Genomic DNA, 16,166 nt, shown 5'->3' with positions numbered 1-16,166 from the left:
GTGAGAGAGAGAGAGAGAGAGAGAGAGAGAGAGAGAGAGAGAGAGAGAGAGAGAGAGAGAGACAGAGACAGAGAGAAAGAGAGAGAGACGGGGAAAATAGGTGAGGGGAGAAAAATGGACAAGGGTAGAGAGAAGAGTGGGAGATTAGGGAGGGAGGGGGAAGGAGGAGGGAGAGGAGGAGGGACGGTATGGGATTGAGGGAGTGAGGGAGGGAGTGAGTTCATAATTGCTTAAGATAACTAATGTATAGAAAAATACATTATAGATTGATCGACGAATGTTCAATTTGCATAGTTAAAATCTATTAATGGTTTTGCATTCCTAACCATTACAGTGGAGGGAGAGAGAGAGAGAGAGAGAGAGAGAGAGAGAGAGAGAGAGAGAGAGAGAGAGAGAGAGAGAGAGAGAGGGGGAGGGGGGGGATAGAGAGAATCGTGATAGACTGATTGCATAATTTCGACCCAAATTGGATGATCCAGGAAGAAAAAAAAATTGAGATGGAATTTTTCCTTCTCTCGCCAATCAGCCAAATCTGGTTGACAAATCCACCACGATAACTGTGGACAAGTTTTTTTTTTTTCTTCTTCTTCTTCTTAATCTGGACACGAAGGACTGTGAAATCACTTCATGAATACTTGCATCCAGCAAGAGAAAGCAACGAGATTAACAGTCTCGTTGCTGATTCTATAACCAAGTCTTCGTCCAACAAAAATAAGAATAAAATGATTGAACATAAAAATAAAATACAATGAAATAAAAAATAATGAAAAAAAAAAAAAATATATATATATATATATATATATATATATATATATATATATATATAACATAGCTCAAACAAATCAATAAAAAAAAAGATTTAGTTTTAATTTTATATTTTGTAAACGAACCCAGTCTCCCCAAAGGATTACAAAGGAGGGGCATGCCAACAGGAGACCTTTTGGTCCATAACTAACTCGGATGCGAAAAAATGATAATAATGATAAATAAATAAATAATAATAATTATAATATAATAATGAATGAAATAAATATATAAACTTAAATAATGAACAGGTAAATATTAAATCATAAATTGACAAATAAATTGTCATCAAATAACAATATAAAACAAATGTCAGGCATTACATATCTTATTCTGGTTAAATCCAGACAATTCTATTCAGATAAAGAGAAACCTCTGAACAAGAAGTGACGTCACACCGCCCTGTCCGGGTCCGCCATTACAGAACGTCTGAAGGCTGCGTGACGTCATGTTGACCATGACAAAGACGGTGTCATCTGTGTGGCCACGCCCCCTTCCGTATGTGGGCGGGGCCAGGCGATTCTAATCGTCTTCGTGGTAAATCTCAACCAGGTAACCAATGGAGTTATGATTCAAGTTAAGACCTTACTATCTAACTACTACTATTACTACTACTACTGCTACTACTGTAAAGTGACCTCCATCCTTGCGTAACTGTGGTGAAAACTACTACTACTACTACTACTACTATTACTTTTTAAGTATAGCAACCTCCGTCCTTGTGTGGTGAAAACTACTACTACTACTACTACTACTATTACTTTTTAAGTATAGCAACCTCAGTCCTTGTGTGTGGTGAAAATTACTATTACTACTATAAGTATAGCGACCTCCATTATTGTGTGGTGAAAACTACAACCACCACCACTACCACCACTACTACTTCTACTACTACTACTATATTTTTAAATAAAGCGACCTCCATCCTTGCGTGACTGGTGAAACTACTACTATTACTATTACTACTACTACTATTACTACTACTTTTCTTTAGTAAAGCTACCTCCATCCTTGTGTAACTGTGGTGAAAACTACTAACTACTACTGCTACTAATTAAGTAAAGCTAACTCCATCCTTGTGTAAATGTGGTGAAAACTACTACTATTACTACTACTACTACTACGTACAACTACCACCGCTTCCACCACACAACCACCCTTACCACCACCACCACCCTCATCTTGTCTACACAAGTGCTCAAGATTAAACCTACAACTACAACTACCACCACCACCATCTTGGTCTCGCTACTGCAACTACCACTACCACCATCACCGCTCCACCACCGTCTCGCCTACCACAACAGCTGAAGAACCACTCGACCTTGGAGCCAGCTGCTGTCGCTCTCTCTCTCTCTCTCTCCGTCTCTCCCACCCTCTCTCTCTCTCTTTCTCCGTCTCTCCCTCCCACCCTCTCTTTCTCTCTCTCTCTCTCTCTCTCTCTCTCTCTCTCTCCTCCCACCCTCTCTCTCTCTCTCCCCCCACTCTCTCTCTCTCTCTCTCTCTCCCGACGCGACAGCAGCTCCGAAAGGATTTCTCTCTCTCTCTCTCTCTCTCTCTCTCTCGACGGGACAGCAGCTCCGGGAGTAAAGATTTATTTATTGCTTTTGCTGCTGCGGCGGCGGCGGTGGAGGTAGGGCGGATGGTGGTGGTGAGTGATGATGAGTGTTGGTGGTGAGTGGTGGGTAGTAATGGTGACTGGGAGGGAGGAGATGATGGTGAGAATGGTAGTGGTGATGTTGGCAGGAATAGTGGTGGTGGTGGTGTAGCACCGTTAGTGGTATTTAGTGGTAGTAGTACTGGTTGTGGTAGCGATAGTGATGGGGACAGTAATCGTGGTGGAAACGGCGGTAATTTGCGGTAATGACGTCATATTAATGACGTCATATTAATGACGTCACATTTAATGACTCCACATTAACGGCGTCACACGGGATTTAATTCGACCGAGGGCTTATCTCCCGTAACGAGAGGTTAGCCCCACTGATAACCGGCAACGATCTCCTTTCTCTTCCCTCTTGATAACCGTCCCATGATATGATAAAAAAAAAGAAAGAGACAGAGAGAGAAAGCTTATCTCGTTATCTCTCCCTCGCAGACCTACGACCGAAGAGATATTTTCTCCCGAGACTTTCATCTGCCGTCAGGCGATTTTATTCACTTGTTGGAGAACCTTCGTCTCTTAGGAGTTGATGTCACGGTCTCACGCTTCTCCCTCACGCGTTCTCTGTGTTCTCTCACGCCACAGAAAACCGTGAGTCTCCATCGGGGGGAAACTGTGGTATATTAATAGCGACACCAGCTGCAAGACAGGCCCGGGCAGGTGGCCATACCCCCAAAACAACAGGTGGTGCTGCTGATGCTGCTGGTCCTGTTGTTGTAACTAAGCCGAGAGAGAGAGAGAGAGAGAGAGAGAGAGAGAGAGAGAGAGAGAGAGAGAGAGAGAGAGAGAGAGAGAGAGAGAGAGAGAGAGAGAGAGAGAGAGAGAGAGAGAGAGGGAGAGCCACAGGGATAAAGTCTCAGAGAGAGAGAGATGTTATGATAATATAAGGCATTAAATTGAACAAGATAAACAAATATAACTAATCAAATGTAGAAAACTAACAACAGAGAGAAATATATAAAGAGTGAGAGAGAGAGAGAGAGAGAGAGAGAGAGAGAGAGAGAGAGAGAGAGAGAGAGAGGGGAGAGAGATTTGTCATGATAATATAGGGCATTAATATAAAGATAAATATAACTAATCAAATGTACAAAACTAACAAATTAATAAGATTAAATTATCATAACCAATTTGGACAAACGTCTCCATTATGCTCTCCGACTACAAGACATGAATAAAATCGCCTGTCGCAAGAAAGAGCAAAAGGAAACGTACCACCCGGTACGGAAGAGAGAGCAAGACCCCCAAGACCTGTCACAAAGAGAGAACTCTTTTTAAAGAGCACAGAAAAGAGGCGGGGAGATAAGGGTGGGGGGCGGATTTTTGCGACGCCAAGGTGATGATCCCGGCCTTCTCCTCCCCCCTCCCCCTCCCCCGCCTCTAACGAAGGCCATACAGTCCGCCCTCCCACCCCTCCCCCCTCCGGTTCGTTGAGTAATTTTATTATGGTTGGCGCCAGACGATTGCAAAATGGGTTAAAGAAATGACCAAGGAATGGATGGAGGAGGAGGGAGGAGTAGCGGTAGAGGTGGCTGGGAGGAGTAGGAGGAGGAAGAGGAGTTGGAAGGGGAGGAGGAGGAAGGGGAAGGGGAGGAGAAATAGGAGGAGGAGGAGCAACGATGAAGGGGTTCGGTGGGAGGAGGAGGAGGAGGAGGAGGACGAGGAGGAGGAGGGAGGAGGTGGCGGAAGAGCTGAGAAGCCTGGCTGGCTGGCTGGCTGGCCTCAAGGCAAGCAGCAACGCCACACAAAGATGGGAACCCGCAAGTCTACCCCGCCGCCGCCTCCACCTCCTCCTCCCTCCCTCACTCGCCAGCTCTTCCTTTCTCGTCGTCATCTGGCCGCCGCCTCCTTCTCCTCCTCCTCCTCTTCCTCACCCTCCTTCTCTTCCTTCTCCTTCGTTTCTCCCATCCTATGCCCTTCTTCCTCCTCCTCCTCCTCCTCCCCCTCCTTCTCTTCCTTCTTCGTTTCTCCCTTCCTATGCCCCTCCTCCTCCTCCTCTTCCTTCTTCTCCTTCGTTCTTCCTCCATTCTCCAACTCCTTCTTCCTCCTCCTCCTCCATTTTCCTCCTTTACTTTTTCTCTTATTCTAACTTTCCTACCGGTAAATTAATGTTTGAGAGAGAGAGAGAGAGAGAGAGAGAGAGAGAGAGAGAGAGAGAGAGAGAGAGAGAGAGAGAGAGAGAGAGAGAGCGAGAGAGAGAGAGAGAGAGAGAGGCCCGAAAGTTTCAGTTATCAAGAGTGGAACTGTGACCAGGTCTTAGCAGTGCACGTCATAAGGCCAGAAGTCCCCACCAGGAGTTACTTAGCAGCGCCCGAAGACGTCACCTTTGCCCTTCGTGGTCGGGCTGCCGCCGCCGGGGGGCAAGTCGCCGTCGCCGGACGCCAGTGGACTCGAACCCGGATCATGGCAACAATTTGCACAGAACGACCGATGGTGTCCAGAGGTTGTCCAGCCAGTGTACAATGGGTGCCAATAAATCCGTAGGGTGTTCGAGAGGTGTCCGGAGGGTGCTCGAGAGGTGTCTGGAGGGTGTCTTAAGGGTGTCCGGGTGTCTTAAGGGTGTCCGGAGGATCCCAAGGTGCCCGGAGGGTGTCAGTGTGTTCAGCGAGTGCCAGGGTGTCCGGAGGGTGCCAGTGTGTCCGGAGGGTGCCAGTGTGCCCGAAGGGTGCCAAGGTGTCCAGAGGGTGCCCGGTGGGTGCCAAGGTGTCCAAAGTGCCAAGGTGTCCGAAGGTTGCCCGGGAGTTGCCCTGAGGGTGCCAAGGTGTCTGAAGGGTGCCCGGAGGGTGCCCAGAAGGTGCCAAGGTGTCCGGAGGGTGCCCAGAGGGTGTCAGTGTGTCCAGAGGATGCCAAGGTGCCCGGAGAGTGCCCGGAGGGTGTCAGTGTGTCTGAAGGGAGCCAAGGTGTCCGGAGGTTGCCCGGAGGGTGTCAGTGTGTCTGAAGGGTGCCAAGGTGTCCGGAGGGTACCCGGCGGGTGCCTGGAGGGTGCCAGCGCCGTGCCGCCGTCCTGGCCCTCAGATAAGTGATTAGGGAGACCGCGTGCGCACACCTGCCCGCAGATAAGGCCGACACTTATCGGGCCACAAGTACAAAGCAGCTTCATCTAACTCTCCCTACCTCTCACTCTCTCACTCTTCCTCTCACGTCCTCGAGCCCCTGACAACCCGGAGCTATTCCCGTCTCACGTTAATTATGTGGGAAAGCGATTAACACCAATAACAATGACAAAAATCTCTCTCCACAAATAAAATAAATTTTAGCTAAACTATAATAATGCTTAACTTACTAGGACGGGATGTTCCACAGTTCCACAAGGAGGGAAGCGACGGTTAACTAGTCCATAACTAGCAACAACAATAACTATGAAATATCATATATATATATATATATATATATATATATATATATCGTTTTCACAGGACTTTTCCATACTGGGTGCCGCCAGGCGATTTTATTCATCACGTAGAACACCTCACATAGAAAACGGAAATCCAGTTACCGACTTTTGCCCCTACTGCCGTCAACTGATTTTATTCAGTTCAAGTAGACAACCCGTACCATCCAGCCGTTAATTCTAAGAAACCTATGTGATGCGATGTATCTTCTATTTATTTATTCATTTATATTTATTCATTTATTCATTTATTAATCTATTCAAGAGTCCAGTCCCATTACAGAACAAACGGTCCCCCGCTTGGGCATTGTCCATTGTACACCTCTCAAATTATACAGAACTCCATCTTCATCACCTTCACCCTCCACCTCCTCCTCCTCCTCCAACCTCTGCCTCCTCCACTACCTCCAATCTTCCTCCTCCTCCTCTTCCTCCTCTTCTCACTTCCTTTCTACTGCCCTCCCCAAATCTCTCCTTTACTTCTTCTGTGACTTCACTTCTTCGGTGAAATTTTGTCGTCAAGGATAAAACAATAATAATAACAATAAAACAATAATGATAACAATATTATCATAATGATGATGATGATGATGATGATGATTATAATCATCCCCACCCTCATCTCCTCGTTTTCCTTCATTCCTTTCACCTCTTCTTCGTCGTCTTCTTCTTCTTCTTCTTCTTCTTCTTCTTCTTCTTCCTCCTCCTCCTCCGGGAGACAAGGTCGAGCTTGTAAAATGAGAAAATGAAAAAAGGCAGGAGCGAGAGCGAGAGCGAGAGAGAGAGAGAGAGAGAGAGAGAGAGAGAGAGAGAGAGAGAGAGAGAGAGAGAGAGAGAGAGAGGAGGAAAAGGGAAGAGGGGGGAACAGAGAAGAGGGGAGGGAGGGAGGGAGGGAGGGGGGCTGAATGACAGTGAGAAGTCTTCTTCAGGACCTGAAAACGACAACAGAACCCGACCATGACCTTTGACCTAGCTTCTGTCGCCAGGTGATTCCATGCATAACCCCCGTGTCACCCCCGTCGTCAGGGAAGGGGTTGACCTGACCCGACGTGACCTGACACCGTACACTCGGTGGGGGCATGCGTACCCACGGGGTCAACTGAGAATATGGGCTCCCGTAAGGCGACACCGCGATGAGGGTGGTAACTGGATCAAGCAAGACTTCTCCTCTCTCCCTCTCTCTCTAGCACTTGACTACGAGACAAAAGGCAGAGTAGCCTACGTACTGGCAACTTGATAGTTGGTCGATGAAGAGAAAGAAAGGAGAGAGAGAGAGAGAGAGAGAGAGAGAGAGATATGAGGGAGAGGAGAGAGAGATGAGGGAGAGGAGAGATATGAGGGAGAGGAGAGAGAGAGATGAGGGAGAGGAGAGAGAGAGAGATGAGAGAGATATGAGGGAGAGGAGAGAGAGAGAGATATGAGGGAGGGAGAGGAGAGAGATGAGGGAAGGAGGGAGGGTGAGAGAGGAAAGAGAGGAAAGAGAGGATAGAGAGAAGAGAGAGGATAGACAGAGAAATTGGACAACTAAAAAGTTGGCCAACTCGATATCTTGTCCAACCTTTTTATCGTCCCGATCAAAAAATCTTCCTTGCCTTGCAGTCAACTTTTTAATTGTGATAAATATTAATCGTCCAACTTTTACATTGGTACAGGTTCGATAGGTCTAACTTCTCAAGGTAAAACCACACCTGGAACTAGGCTCCTAGGTCACCAAACTAGATTAACCCATTAAACTCCAATGACAAGATTCCTTGTCATTTGGTCAAATAAAACAAAAAATCATAAAACACCAAAATGTTTGATCAAACACCAGAAAAATATGACGTCAGTCCTCGCGCGAAGCGAGTACTGACGTCATATTTTTCTGGTGTTTGATCAAACATTTTGGTGTTTTATGATTTTTTGTTTTATTTGACCAAATGACAAGGAATCTTGTCATCGGAGTTTAATGGGTTAAATTCCTAAGGCACATCCCCCGTGGCAGCCCCTCGGTAGGCCTGAAGGTGTTTATGCCGAACCACGCCCCATCCACGGTACGATCTGATCTTAAGGCCGCAAGGCAGATCGGGTCGGATCCGATCAGATTGGATCGTGTAGGTGCTGATTTCGGCTTGTCCGATCGACATACGCGATCCAGTCAGGTCGCATTCGACCAAGTCTGTCCTGAGGCCTGAAGACCAGATCGCACCGTGGATGGGGGGGGGGGGGGTCCCTTCCATACCGGGTGGTTCTTTTCCTTTGCTTCTGGCGGTTGCTATTTTTACTTATCTATTTATTTCACCTTGTTTTATTTTATCTATTATTTTTATTTTATTTTATCTATTTTATCTATATATATTTTTGTCCAAATCTCCGAGCACCCCAACCCCTCTCCTCCAGTTACTAAGCAAAATTTATCTTTCTTCTTTTCAATTCCCTTTTTTGATCCAATCACAAATCCAGCCATCCCTCTCCACAATTTAACTTCCTTTCATAACAACACATACTCCAGTTGCCGCTAACAGATTTCATTCTAGGGGTGTGCCGATTAATCGGCATCGGCAAGAATCGGCACTTTCTTGAGAATCGGCATCGGCGAGAATCGGCAGATTTTTGAGAATCGGCAGATTTTTGAGAATCAGAATCGACATCGGCATCGTCGAGATTTTTTTTTCTTTTTTTTTTGAGAATTGGCATCGTCGCCGATTCTCGCCGATTCCGATTCGCCCCAAAAAATTCCCGATTTTTACCGATTCCGATTAATTAATCGACACACCCCGATTTCCTTCCTCCGTGGGAACAACCGCGACCAACGATGGGATGAAACGGTTAATTCACAAGACCATCACCGCCACCACACGCAACCGTCCATCTCCATCTTGACTCAAACGGTTAATGACATCTTAAGGCCTCAAATGACGGGGGACGCAAACACTGTGCTCTGGTGTCCAATGCAGAGCGGTGAACCGGGGGAAGGGGGAGGGGGGAGGGGGGAGGGGGGCATGGGAAGGTGTTCTTCAGGAGTAAACATAAGAAGACGTGAGAAAGTAGTGTGTGTCTGTGTGTGTGTGTGTGTGTGTGTGTGTGTGTGTGTGTGTGTGTGTTTGTGTGTGTGTGGAGAGACGGACAGAGTGGGAGAGAGAAGAGAGACAAGGGAGAGAGGGGGAGAGAGACTGTGTGTGTGTGTGTGTGTGTGTGTGTGTGTGTGTGTGTGTGTGTGTGTGTGTGTGTGTGTGAATAACCATGCTCTTGGATCACGTGTTGGACTCGTGATCGACAGCTATTTCCCTCCCGGAAGATACCTCAAAGCTCATATGACCGATCTATGGGTAATGTTGTGACCTTTACACACACACACACACACACACACACACACACACACACACACACACACACACACACACACACACCCAACCCCCGCCCACGAGAGTTGAAGTAACGACTCGAAGCGCAGCGATACTGAAATTGTTTCTGCCCTGGGCGGGATTCGAACCCGGACCGCCGTAGTGGCGGCCGCGAACACTATCATCGAGAGTAGTGTGTGTGTGTGTGTGTGTGTGTGTGTGTGTGTGTGTGTGTGTGTGTGTGTGTGTGTGTGTGTGTGTGTGTATGTACCAAAACAAAATATGAGGTTGGGGAAAAGGCAACACTCCTCTTCCTGGAAAACCCACCGACATGACGTCACCAACGGGACAAAACGCCAAAGCTCGTGCCTTTTTTACCCGGAACCTCTGGAGGATATAAGCAACGCAAGGTTAAGTAAGACTATAGAAGGGAGTGGTCAAAATCCACAGGAAATCGAAAAAAAACTACTCTTCAATGAATTCCTAACCACTTTTGATCAATTCAGAGTCGATTTTAGGCTTCATGGTCCCTTACAGAACCTGTCTATTCTTATTTGCATCTTGGGTGATAGTTGGCAGCTCGGGAAAGATCTCCACTACCCAACAAGAAAACAAGTTTGAGGCCTCGCAACCCCAAAATTATCTTCCAAAAGAGTTCTTCTTCGGCCCTCAGGCTCCTGGCCACAACAACTCATCTCCTCCCTAACCTCTTCCTCCTCCTCCTCCTCTTCCTCCTCCTCCTCTTCTTCTAGTAACTAAACTTTCACCCGTCCATCACCACTAACCACACTAAAGCTTACTAAATATGATGCAGTTGGATCTTTGTAGTATTATCAATCTCCATCATAAATGACAACCCTCTTTCATCCCTTTCTTCCTCAACTCCCCACTCTCCTCCTCTATTCTTCCTCCATCTCTATCCTCTCTACCACCACCATGGTCTCAGGGCTCAGCCACCTTCACACATACCAACAATCAACTTTCTATCAATAGACACTAACACATCCACCGTTGTACTTTTTCGCCACTAACTCACTAAAACAAACACCTTACTCATGATTACTCAACCCCTTCCGTACTGGGTGGCACTTTATCCATTCATTGTCTGCCGTCAGGTGATTTTATTCATCTCTAAAGGACCCGTCCTAAAGCAAGTGTTTTTATCTTGACTGCCCTATTCTGTCCTGGATAGTATTTCTCTATTTTATTCAATCATCCATCAGGCTATTTCATCCACAATCCATTTCCCAGGTGGGAAGGTTGATTGGTCCATCTCGCGGCAGCTAACGATCGCAATTAGAATTATGTAATTAGACATTTAGAGGTTTTTAACGACCTAAAGTTGGTTTGTAGACTTCTTCGTTCGGTCGAACGGCGTTTCGTCTATTCCTGCTACTTTGTCCCTCCTCTCTCTCTCTCTCTCTCTCTCTCTCTCTCTCTCTGTGTGTGTGTGTGTGTGTGTGTGTGTGTGTGTGTGTGTGTGTGTGTGTGTGTGTGTGTGTGTGTGTGTGTGTGTGTGTATTTACCTAGTTGTATTTTGCGGGAAGGGGAGCTACGCTCGTAGTGTCCCGTGTGTGTGTGTGTGTGTGTGTGTGTGTGTGTGTGTGTGTGTGTGTGTGTGTGCGCGTGTTCTCAACTTGTTTGTTTTACCCTTTATTAATTAATTCATTTACTTATCTATTCATCCATTTATTCTTTTTTTCTCTGTCCCTCTTAGTGTTCTTTCTTTCATGTTCTCCTTGATAATCATTTTCCTTCAAATTCAGTTTCTATTTTCGACATTTTGTTCACCAACAGTGGTTAGCAAATGGAAGTGACCTACTAACAATGTAGTGAGGGACGAAACAAGTGGTTGTTTTAAAAGAAGCTTAGACCTAACAGATGAATGTTTGTAAGGGACATGGTAATCCCTAGTGTAGGCCCTATGGTCTCTTGCAGTCTCCTCCATTCTTATGTTCTTATGTCCGGCCTGGATCGCCCCCCCCTTCCCCCCCAAGGGATTGGGGGGAGAAGGGGGTGCTATCGATAAAAAAAAGTTCCATCAAGTAAGGATGGAGGCGGGGGGGGGGAATTACACGACATAGATTATAACTCACTTCGCTATTGACGGAATGCCATAGGGATGACCTTAGGGCCTACACACACACACACACACACACACACACACACACACACACACACACACACACACACACACACACACACACACAAACACACACACACACACACACACACACACACACAAACACACACACACCAAAAAAAAAAAAAAGAGGAAGAGGTCTAGACAGACACTCCCCCCCCTCCCCCTCTCCCCCCCGGTCCTGTGGGCTTACGTTGCACGCCTCCCCCCTTCCCCCTCCTCCCCCCTGAGTTGGGTAATTACTACCGGCGCCGGCACCATTAACCCATCCCGCTAATCACGGCGTAATGCCGCCAAATCCAACAGCCTCTGCCGCTGCAATCGCCACCACGTCCTCCTATCTCAGGCGCCGTTGACCCTCCGCTACACAATTACGGGGGTTACCAACTCCTCCTCTTCCCCCTCCTCCTCCTCCTCCTCCTCCGGCACTCCTCTTCTCTCTCCTTGTCACCATTTTCCCCTTCCTCCTCCTCCTCGTCTTCTTCCTCCTCTTCCTCCTTCCTTCCTCCGGCATTCCTCTTCTTCATCCTCCTCCTACTCTTCCCCTCACCCACACTCCTCCAGTACCCCCCCTTCCCTCTCCTTGCTACCCTTTTCCTCCTCCTCCTCATCCTTTTCCACTAACCTCATGACTCGCGCATACTCCTCCTGCAAACTTCTCATTCGACCTTTCCCTCGAGTCCCTCTGACGCCTAGACGTTTTTTCTTTCTTCCATGTAAGGGATTTACATTTTTTATTTTATTTTATTTTTTTCTCTTTGCAACGGTTGTCAACCCACATGTGCCCTTGCTGCAACAAGGTTTCATAAAATGTCCAACGACAAAAATAAATAAATAAATAATAAATACATAGATAAATAAATATATAAATAATAATAAATAAACAATAATAAATAATAATAAATCTATACATGAATAATATAAAAACAAAAAGAAAAATGTCCACCAACATAAAAAATAAAATAAAAAGACGAAGTGAATTAGTTAAAAAAAATAATAATAATGAAACAAAATTCTTCCAACACGAAAAAGAGCAAAATGAGTAAAAGTGACGAACTTGTTTTGTCTGTCGGTCACGGGAGCGAGTGGGAAAGAAGCGCATTGCGGTCGAGCCAATAGACACACAGCTGCCAGGGAAGTTTTGGAGGGCTTTGGAGGGGAAGGAGGTTTAAAAGTGAGAGGAAGATGGGGGTTTGGAGGAGGGGAGGGGAGAGGACGGAGGTTTAAAAGTGAGAGGAAAAGGGTGTTTGGAGGTTTGGAGAGAAGTTTTGGAGGGGTTTGGAGGGGAAGGAGGTATAAAAGTGAGAGGAAGAGGGGGGTTGGAGGGGGAGAGAGGGGAGGGAAAGGAGGTTCAAAAGTGAGAGGAAGAGGGGGTTTGGAGGTTTAGAGGGAGGTTTGGAGATTTGAATGTTTGGAGGGGGAGAGGTTAGGGGAAGGAGTTTAAAAGTGAGAGGAATCTTGGTGGGAGGGGATTTGGAGGTTTGGAGGGAAAAGGGAGGAGAGAGGAGAGGAGGAGAAGTTCAAAGGTGGATATTTTTCTTTAAGGTTTGGAGAGATGAGGAGATGTTTGGAGAGATTTGGAGGAGAGATTTGGAGGGAGAAAGGAGCGGGGAGAGCAAAGAGATCGAAATCCCACGAATTCGGTGATACACGAGCTACATGCTTCAGTACCAGCAGCGAGGACAAGGACAAGGAGGAGGAGGAGGAGGAGGAGGAGGAGGAGGACGAGGAGGATGAGGAGAAGGAGGACGAGGATGAGGGGAGGAGGACGAAGAGGAGGAGGAGGAGGAAGAGGAGGTAGAGGAGGTAGAGGGGCAGGAGAAGCAGGAGGAAGAGGAGCAGGAGAAGAAGAAGGAGAAAGAAAAGGAGGTGGACGAGGAGAACGAGGATATGGAGGAGGAGGGGGAGGAGGAGGAGGACTACATCGATGACAAGAGAACAACCACTTGCGACCGCAGTTCTCCCGACAACCCTTTGGCTCCCAGGAGGAGGAGGAGGAGGAGGAAGAGGAGGAGGAGGAGCAGGAGGGGGAGGAGGATTACGAGGAGGAGGAGGAGGACGAGAATGAGGAGGAGGCGGACGGCGAGGAAGAGTAAGAGGAGGAGAAGTAGTAGGAGGAGGAAGAGGAGAAGTACGAAGAGGAGGAGGAGAAGTAAGAAGAGGAGGAGGACGAAGAGGGAGGAGGACGAGGAGGAGGAGGAGGAGGAGGAGGAAGAGGAGGAGAAGGCAGTAGGAGGAGCAGCAACCAACCACCTGACCTCTCTCGTTACAGTGCGGTCGAATTTCCTGGACACCTGTGGGACGCCTTGTCACTCGCTGGCGCCCCCCATTCCTGCCCAAGACACACGCACGCACACACGCACGCACATGCACACACGCACACATACATACACACACACGTTCACACACATACATACATACACACACACGCTCTCACACACATCACGCTCTCTCTCTCTCTCTCTCTCTCTCTCTCTCTCTCACACACACACACACACACACAGTTGATAGAGTTCCCGGCAGCCGGCGGTCCGGGATCGAATCAAGCCCAGGGTTGAAATAATTTCAGTATCGCTGCGCTGCGATTCGTTACTCCAATTCTCGTAGGCGGGAGGTGTGTGTGTGCGTGCGTGTAAGGTCACAGCATTACCCATAGATCGGTCATATATATGAACTCCAAGCTCTCTTCCGGGAAGGTAAAAATGTCGATCACGAGTCCAACACGTGATCCAAGACCATGGTGAATCACACACACATACACACGATCGCCACTATACCCGCATGTGTCAAAATAAATAAATAAATAAATAAATAAATATTAAAAAAAATCAAGCAATACTGGGACTTGTTGGAAAACTAAACACACAAATACAAACTTGGAGTGAAACTTGTTTGCAAAAACAAAACTGATAAATATGAAAACTGAAACTGAAACATGAGTGGAATATAAATAAACAAATAAAAACACATTAGGCTGAAACTGTGGAGAAACAATATAAATAATAAATACAGCTGGAACCTGAAGAGAGAGAGAGAGAGAGAGAGAGAGAGAGGGAAAGAGAGAGAGAGAGAGAGAGAGAGAGGGAGAGAGAGAGAGGGAATGTGTGATTCACCATGGTCTTGGATCACGTGCTGAACTCGTGATCGACAGTTATTGCCCTCCCGGATGAGAGCTCAGAGCTCACATATCACCGATCTATGGATAATGCTGTGACCTTATACACACACGCACACACCCAACTCTCAGCCCACGAGAGTTGGGGTACCGACCCGCAGCGCAGCGATACAGAAATTATTTAAGTCCTAGGCAGGATTCGAACTCGGTCCGCCATAGTGGCAGCCGGGAGTTCTACCACTGCGCCATCAAGCCGTGTGTGTGTGTGTGTGTGTGTGTGTGTGTGTGTGTGTGTGTGTGTGTGTGTGTGTGTGTGTGTGTGTGTGTGTGTGTGTGTGCGCGCGCGCAATCCAAAACAAAGAGTTTGTGATCTCAGCGCTGAAGACGTCAAAATTGGCCCTACCATTCATCAACCAATCAGTGCAAATGGTATAATACCTCCCAACACTACTACCACCATTGTTGGAAGTACTGGACTGCCATCATCATTGTTGTCTCCTCTCCTCTCCTCCTCCTCCTCCTCCTCCTCTTCCTTCTCCTCCTCCACATCTTCACTACTACTGCTGACACCGTTATCCATTCACTATCATCACATACGAATCATCACCATTCTTTCCGTCAACTCCTCTTCCACCAACACCACCACCACCATCATTATCACTACCACCACCATCACCACCTCTTCCTCCTCCACATCACCTATAACACCCGTACCACCAATACTACGTATATCATCATCACCATCACCACCATCCTTTCCCAAGTCAACAACCACACTCACCATCATGCCCCACTCACCCCCTCTCCTCCCCTTCCTCCTCCTCCTCCTCCCCTTCTCCTCCTCCTCTTCTTCTCCTCCCCCTCCTCCTCCTCCCCTTCCTCCTCCTACCGCCTTGCCGCCCAACGCGACCACCTTACCGTCGTCTTGCCGCCGCTACCACCTCGTCCTCAAGTGAGTAACCCCCCCTCCTGAGGGCATGCGGGTGGAGGAGGAGGAGGAGAAAGAGGAGGAGGAGGAGGAGGAGGAGGAGGAGAAAGAGGAGGAGGAGGAGGAGGAGAAAGAGGAGGAGGAGGAGGAGGAGGAGGAGGAGGACATCGAAGCTGAGTGAGTAAAACTCGAGACGTGTGGGAAGGCGCCCGATCGGGTGGCTGTGGCTGCTGCTCGGCCTCGAAGGAGGCGGCTTGGGGTGGCTGGAAGCGGCAGGCAGAAAATACGGGTAGCCTGGGGTGGCTGAGGGCGGCTGGGAGGAGTTGAAGGCGGCTGGGAGGGGCTGAGGGCGGCTGGGAGGGGCTGAGGGCGGCTGGGAGGGGCTGAGGGCGGCTGGGAGGGACTGAGGGTGGCTGGGAGGGGCTGAGGGCGGCTGGGAGGGGCTGAGGGCGGTTGGGAGGGGCTGAGGGTGGCTGGATGAGGCTTGAGGTGGCTCGGAGGGGCTGAGGGTGGCTGGAGGCGGCTTGAGTTGGCCGGGAGTTAGAGAGATTTGAGGTGGCTGAGGAGTGCCTGTGGGTGACTTAGGGTGGCTGGGAGTAGGGGACGAACTGAGGTGGCTGAGAAGTGGCTTGAGAGTAGCTGAAAGTGGCTGAGTGGCTCGAAAGTGGCTGAGAGTGGCTTGAAAGTGGCTGAGAGTAGCTGAAGGTGGCTGGAGTAGACAAAAGTAGCTTAGGATGACCAAAGTAAAGTAAAAATATATAAATAATCTCACGATTTGCTAAGCGGTATCTGATTGATCACA

General features: G+C 47.9%; 1 protein-coding gene across 1 annotated transcript in view; it reads right to left on the bottom strand.

Moving 5' to 3' along the window:
• The window catches only part of N (neurogenic locus Notch protein), a 200,137-nt gene that overhangs the window by 87,343 nt on the left and 96,628 nt on the right, over positions 1 to 16,166 (bottom strand). The window lies entirely within an intron of this gene.

This window comes from Oratosquilla oratoria, chromosome 32 (assembly GCF_046742065.1).
Source record: "Oratosquilla oratoria isolate Oo_2021 chromosome 32, ASM4674206v1, whole genome shotgun sequence".
NCBI lineage: Eukaryota > Metazoa > Arthropoda > Malacostraca > Stomatopoda > Squillidae > Oratosquilla > Oratosquilla oratoria.
The sequence above is the reverse complement of the archived record's forward strand: the minus strand, read 5'-3'. Positions and strand labels throughout refer to the sequence as shown.